The sequence below is a fragment of the Zonotrichia albicollis genome, chromosome 1 (genome assembly GCF_047830755.1).
Source record: "Zonotrichia albicollis isolate bZonAlb1 chromosome 1, bZonAlb1.hap1, whole genome shotgun sequence".
NCBI classification, from domain to species: Eukaryota; Metazoa; Chordata; class Aves; order Passeriformes; family Passerellidae; genus Zonotrichia; species Zonotrichia albicollis.
The window spans coordinates 137,603,829-137,611,091 of NC_133819.1; positions in this window are offsets into that span (position 1 = coordinate 137,603,829).

The window sequence follows — 7,263 nt, forward strand, 5'->3', positions numbered from 1 at the left end:
ACGGATATTTGGGCTTGGAAGTTGCGTGGTTGCACTTTTTGTGTTTATTAAAGGAGCCTACTGTGTTACCCATTCAAAATATTGAAAACATTTCATTTGTATCTTCTTTTTGTTCAGTCTGGCTCAGCTGTGCACCACTGCTTAAAAGTAGTAGAAAATGTTTGTAAAAGTTTGGGGTAGAGAAAGCTACAGTTTAATCAGACAATTTATAATCCATTTCTTTTCTTTTGCTTCTTTGTATAAGCATCTTCTCCAGATGAAGGATATGCCATCCAGCAACGTTTCACATATTTCTCCCGTCGTGACTTAGGCTGAGCTGTCCTGCCTCTGGAATGACCAAGACTGAGTTTCACCCAGTGTTTATCCCCCACACATACAGCTGCAACTTTAGAGATTACATTTTAAGAAGGTTTCATGCAAGTGTGTGTATCTGCTCTGGAAGTTGAACTAGCTTGGGCATGAAGATTATATTCCTTTATTTTTGGATGCATAATGTGTCTCGGATATGTTTTTATGATGACAAGAAATGCCACATCCTGAGATGCCTGTTATCCCCACCCCAATCCAAGCCCTGGGTGGAGAGCAGTTGGCTCCATAAAACAGGACTCATCTGTGTTTCTGACATACAATTCTGTACATAAATAGGATTGTGATGCTTTCAATATGAATTAATAACTGCTTGGCTTTGAAATCATGGCTTCTAAAGGAGGAACAAGCAAAAGTTCGCATTCTTTCTTGTGCTCTGTCTTCATCCCTATGCCTCTTGCAGCTGGATGTCTCTTGAACTCTTAAGTAGGAGATGTGGGATTGAACACCCATTAGGCTGAAGAAAGCACTAAGCCCAGCCTCCCCTCTTTTCTGAGTGCATTACCCCCATCACTTATCCAATGAGATAATACTTTATTTTCTAGACCTATTTCAAAAATTAACTTTGTGTCCCATCTTTATCTTCAGGAAAATACTTAAGGCATTGGAAGTGCATGCCTACAGGACCTGGTTTGGGTGTGTTTTGGAAAGGAATGGGGTTCATACTTGTGCCTTCTTTTTGGGGTTGCATTCTGGAGACCAGGTGTCAAAATAATGTCACAGTCTGGCCCTAAATCGGTTAAGACTGCCCTGCAGAGGGAGAAGTCTGAGTGGGTGGAAAACGGTTGGTTTATGATTCAGAACAAGAAATGTGATTGTCCCTATCTTACAAAAAGGAAGTACAAATAATACTTGGTCATAAACATTTCCAGTGTTACTATCCAGCTGCGTAGTTAATCTGTGTGAACTCCAGCAGTACTGGATTTTACTAATGATTGCATACCATGTGCAGTCACTGTTTCTTGCTTGTAAATACCATTTCTTTTTACCTGCACATTCCTTATAACACTTATTTTATTGAAATTTAGTCGAAATTTATTAGAAATTTTGACAAAAAAGTCCAAATTTAACTTTCACAACTAGGTATAGATCCACTGAGTAAATTTTTGGCTGTGCTTTTTCCTAAATTCTAATAATTTAATTTAAAGTGGCTGTTTAAATTATTTTTGTTGTGTTCAGGCAAGGTGTGCTACAGTGCCATGTGGAATTGCTTTTATACTGATTCATGTACTATTTGAGTCTTTAAAGAGCCAGATTTTTTAAGCTATTAATGTCAGGAGTGCATTTTCAAGTTTCCACACAAAAGCATATGTTTGTGTTGAACTGCTTTTTAATAGCATTTTTGTGTAACTGAATTGCATCTTGGCATGTTACAAGGTAAACTAATGATGCAGCTTCCAGTCCACCAAAGTCAACAAGTAGACAGAAGTATATTGATTCACTGTGTGTAGGAAAGTCTGTCCATACAACCACAAGGACTAAAATCTGCTCTTAAATGGCTGTAAAAAGATCTTTCCCCTTCATGTTCTTATGCTTATGGCAGTCAGTGTAAAGGAGGCATTGTCACAGAACTACTAAACCAGTTGCTATCAATTTTAGATTATGAAAAATAATTGATGATTTAATTCCACATATAGTGATTTGCATATTATATGTAGAGATTAAAATACATTTTTGAATGCTATAATTCTTCTCCTTCAGGTGACCAACCATTAGAAAAATGAAGTAAGTTATGAAAATCTGTCACTCAACTATAATAAAAGATAAATCAGTATTTTGAAAAAACATATACATCATACTGGATATGAAAATTACACAGTGGTCCTATGCAGCAAGATTCAGACTATCTTTTGTGAGGTATGGCATGATACTTCTGAAAGAGATTAATATTAGTAAGGATAGTAGAATAATAGGTGAAAGTAATGTAAATTACAGAATTCATGGTTCTTAACACCTTATCTGAATTTGTTATCAGAAGCACTTCAGAGAGAGATGTAGTCTCATGTCCTGTTTTACAGTGTGCACAAGGGTGGTCTGCCAAAGTGGTCAAAGGGATGGAAAATACAAACCAAATAAATGATAGTAACCCTATTCTCCGGTGGCTCTGTTTATGCACAAGCAGATTTCTCCAAGGCAGAGTGGAGCTAAGCAAGGTTTTCCAGACAGGATCTGCTACTTTCTACCAGTACTTTCTTGTTCTGGAGGAAGTTGCTCCCAAAAGTCATCTGTGTTTCTTTTAGATTTGCAAAGCTGTTCTTTCTTAAGATGGAATGTAAACTCTCCTAATCCTGTAGTTAGTTACATATCAAAAATAGAAAGCCTGGAGCTGATCATGCAAAACAAGCTTTTTGTTTATGGATGAAATAATTTACCATGCTCCTGAAAATTGCAGGCAGGATTCTAATCTCATACTGGTACAAACTCTGGAGTCATTCCCCTTTAGCCAGTGAAATTAAATAGGCATAAAACTGGTTTGCACAAGATGAATGATAAGGGAAGCCTTTAGCATCATTTGTGTAGTGTATTTACTCAGAGGTAACAGAACTGCAGGGTCATGGTTGTACCTATGCATATTATGAATTAATGTGCAAATACCACCACATTGTTGAGGTTTCTTGGGAGGCAGTGCAACAGTTTTAGATTTTTTAACAAGTAGGGCCACGCTTGTGAATTCATGCTGCTCCTTCTTGTGTCATTACATTGAAATGTTTCACTTCATCCAGTTAAACTGAGCTTGGGATGTGTGCTGAGGAGAGGAAGTGAAGATAAATGTGCCCCCCTGTTTGGTCCACCAGTGCCAGGGATGGCTGGTTACCAAACCAGTCCCTGGGGCATCTTCAAGCAGTCTCAGAGCTGCTCTCTGCTGTGTTTTCCAGCTGGCTTATAAGGCTGTGGTGGTATTTTGGACATGGCCTCTTCCTGCAGCAGTGTCTTTTGTGCCCAGAGCTGTGGGATGGAAGGCATTGACCTGTCTGCCTTGGCTCTCAGGGTACCCTTTAAACCAGGGAATCCTTTGCTGGCTGGTTAGTGGTGTTTGAGGCTCCCTTCACACAGGCACCACACAGCTGGAGGCTGGCATGGAGCCAGGGACCCTCCTGGTGTCAGGGAGGTCAGGCTGAGGTTCCTCACCTGTTCTCATAGCATTGTTTCCATGTTCCTGAGTTTACCAGCACTTCATTTTTGACTTGGTGCACTGCTGTTCTCTAGCAATACAGCATAAGGTTCCAAGGGACAATTTTTGTTTTATTTACTTTGAGAAATTCCTTTTAGATGTGTGAGTGTTCAGCAAAGGTAAAAATGCAGAATCTCATCATAGCATGGAGGAAGATCCTGACCTGAGATGGTGCAGGAGGCAAGGTGGGTAGAGAGGGACATGGCAGAGCAAAGCCAGGTTACCAGATTGGGAAAATGTCTCAAGAAGTCAGGGTTCTGCCCGTGGCATAGGTGAGGCAGCAGGAAAAGTGATTTGCATGGATTGTCCTCAGAAGAGAGTGTGAAAGTCTCTGAGGTACAAACTGGGAGCATGATATTGTTGGAGACGAGGGATGAGTAAATAGCACTGGTTGTTTTTGACAGAATTCCCCAGGGAAAACAGTGGGTAGACTGCACAGCAGCAATACATTTTTTTTCCTGTCTCCTTCCAGCTTCGTGGTATAAAAGAGGACCAGTTCAGCTGGTTGCAGAGGGGCTGAAGGAGGATGTGCCAAGTGCTGCCACTGCAGGATGCAGCACAGACCTGTGCCATTGGTACTGCTGGTACCATGGGCCTCTTCTCACCCTGGCAGCACTCAAGACTTGATGCAGTAACCTTTGCTCATAACGTGTTGGCCTCTGATCTTATCTCTCTTTGGGCAGCAGTAGGTATCCATTGTTTTCATGAACTATCAGTGCTTCAGGAAGTCACTTTTTTCTTCAGTTGCAGTTTGTTTGCCTTTTGGGGATTGTTTGTTTTATTGAGCAAATTCCTGGCTAAAAATCCAGTAGAAGGCAAAGGATAATTAGGCAAAAGACAATGGTGGCTTTATTTTGTGATGACTAAATTCAGGAAGGAGAAGCATGGAGACATTAAAATATGATTGTATAAAAAATCACTGTAGTGGTTTGAAATGGCATAAAAATGCAGCTGCAAAAGGACTGAGTTTATAGATTTCAAAGCACTGAGATTATTTATTTGAAATAAAAAGGATTTATCAGTGTTACAATGTGTACACATAATTAGGACTTACCTGATGACTGTTAGTGGGATGGTGAAGAGCTCTTTGAATGTAAGTATAGGCATCTCTAAGGGAATTATAAGTTACTTCTATATTTTTAGTTAGTTTCAGGTTGCTTAAAACAGCAGGGTCTTATTCTAAAGACATCTGTTGTTACTTACAGTAACTACTGGAGTTATAAGGCTGAGAGGGAGCTCTTCAGCTCAATCACTGGCAGACCTATAATCTTTTTACTGACTATGCATCATTTCAAAACTGTCTCCAAGCATCCAAGTGCCTCTGGTGTTCACAAAATTAATTAATTTCAGTATTAACAGAAGAGTTCAAAATTAAACACAAAAATTATGAGTCAGATACACTGCCACATTCTACCTTCTTTATGGAATGCACAGTACATGGACATTTTTACTCTTTTAAATGATAGATGAAAATTGGGATTTTTCTTTCAGATAAGAAATGCTGATACAGCTTCTAGAAACCTTCAGGTGGTCTGAGTTGTGCTTCTGCATCTTTAGACACTGTGTTACTGTTTCCATATTAATTAAAGGGAAAAATGAAATTATCACAGTTGTTTGTTTGTATTGAAATAATATTGATTTAGTTATAAAATTGAAATTGTTCATAAAGAGTTGTGTTGTTGTTCTTGTGTATAGGTGATTTTAGGGAAATTGGTACCTGCAGTGTCATTTTCTTGAGTGAAGTTTACAGCATTTTATATCCTGGAGGACTCCAAGGGTCTCAACTGACATGAATGATTCATGATATAGCAGCACTGGTCTCTCTTGGTTTTGTTTTTTTTTTTTTTAAACTTTGAGTAAGCACAAATACATGCTCCGTAACCTTGAACTTTAGATTTTGAGTTTGCTTGTCCTCTGCAATGATAAACTCTCGTGGGACAGTCAGGTATTTTCAGGAGCTGGATGCCCCTTACAGAACATGATCCTTCCTTCTAAAGCTTGATTTTCCTATGTCAGATTGAGAAATGCTGCCTGCCTGATCCTCCGAAAGCCACTCCTGATAGGGATGGCAAGTTCCACACAGTAACTCTTTCTGAGCCATCAAGCCTTGAAGCTACATCAGAAATTGACATAACACAGGAGAACAATATCTTTATTTCAGGGAATTACTGTGAATATATTTCTGTAGGCCTGTCCCAGCAATTTAGTTCCTATTGAACCTCACCTCAGATTCTTTCACAATGTTTTTGTAAGTATTTGATCAAGTAGGTTTTGATTCACAGGAAAGCAAACAGGTTTGAGGGTTTTTTTCTTTTCTTTCTTTCATAAATCCTAAACCAGTTAAACTGCATTCCTGCTTGCCTGACGTCCTTCATGAAGAAATAAGTGTTACATGCAGCATGTATGCAATTTCTGGATAGAAAACAATCTGTGGTTCTGCTGGCACGTTTACCTTCTGCATCATCAAGGAAGGTGAGGTGGTTTGTGCTATCCTCATGTTGAGTCAAACTCTGCTAAGATGTGGTTTAGACTATGAAAAATAAGTTAAAAACTATCTCACTTTGCCTCCACAATTTTTAAAATGGCAGCCACATTAATATTTTATTTCATTCACATGTGAATATTTTATTTCATTCACAGTTACTGAGGATTTCTTGTGTTCATTAGTGTCTGGCTTTGTGCTTCATTTCCTGACATATTTCAGGATGGACATACTTGTGCACACACTTCTCCTATGCAGAGAGTGTTTTCATCCTCTACTAGTGAATAACTCCTGACAATGGACTTGCACATTGTTCTCAGATGTGCTGGATGAGGGGAGAGAAGGGGATGGTGAATTGGCTACCAGGTAAGTTTTGTAATTTATTTACAAGGCAGTAATTAAAGAATAAAACCAAATAACTTTTAAGTAGACCACCTACACATTTAAACAAAATTATTTTTCTACCCTGGAATTTGATTTGGAGTGGGACTTAATGTTCACATATCCTTCAGAGTATTTAGTCTGTAGCAGTGCATTTCAAATACTTGAATAGCCTTGCCTTTTGCTGCCTACCCATAGTTTTGTGGAGCTATTTAAGTAGCTTAAATTTTAATCCACAGGTATTTGGAAGCAGGATAAATCAGTGGTCAAAAAATACAGGTCATTAATTTTACATAACAGCAAAAGAATAAATAGGTCAGTATTCTGTGCATTACTTTACTAATAGGATAGTATAATTGCTGTGTAGTTGGTGTTTATGGGGTATTTGAAGATATAATTTATTGTACATGACTAATGTGTTCATACATCTCTACACCTAGCTATACTCAAAAAGGTGTGCTTAACCTCACACTAAGTCTTTTGGGGTTTCTGTTGCACAGAAAGAAACCAGCCTGGGATTCAGCTGATCAAGTGCCTATGTGCATCTCCAGTTACCTGGCTAGACCCTCCACTATAAACAGGAAAGCAATAGCATCATTTGATGACCTATTTGTTTTGTACTTTAGTAGGTATCTGGATATAGATCATAGGAATCACTTGTGTCTGCTTTGTCCTCCGTTTTGCAGAAAATGTATTTCTGCTTCTTCAGGTCCTGAGAAAGTTCTCTCTCTCTCCTGCAAACATGGACTTGCAGAAAGCTCTGGTATTCCTGAACTATTTAATTGAAATTTCTTGTTGGACCTACTGACAACATTTTAAATTTTCTCTGACAAACTTTAAAGCCTTTTGAAGACCTAAAAAT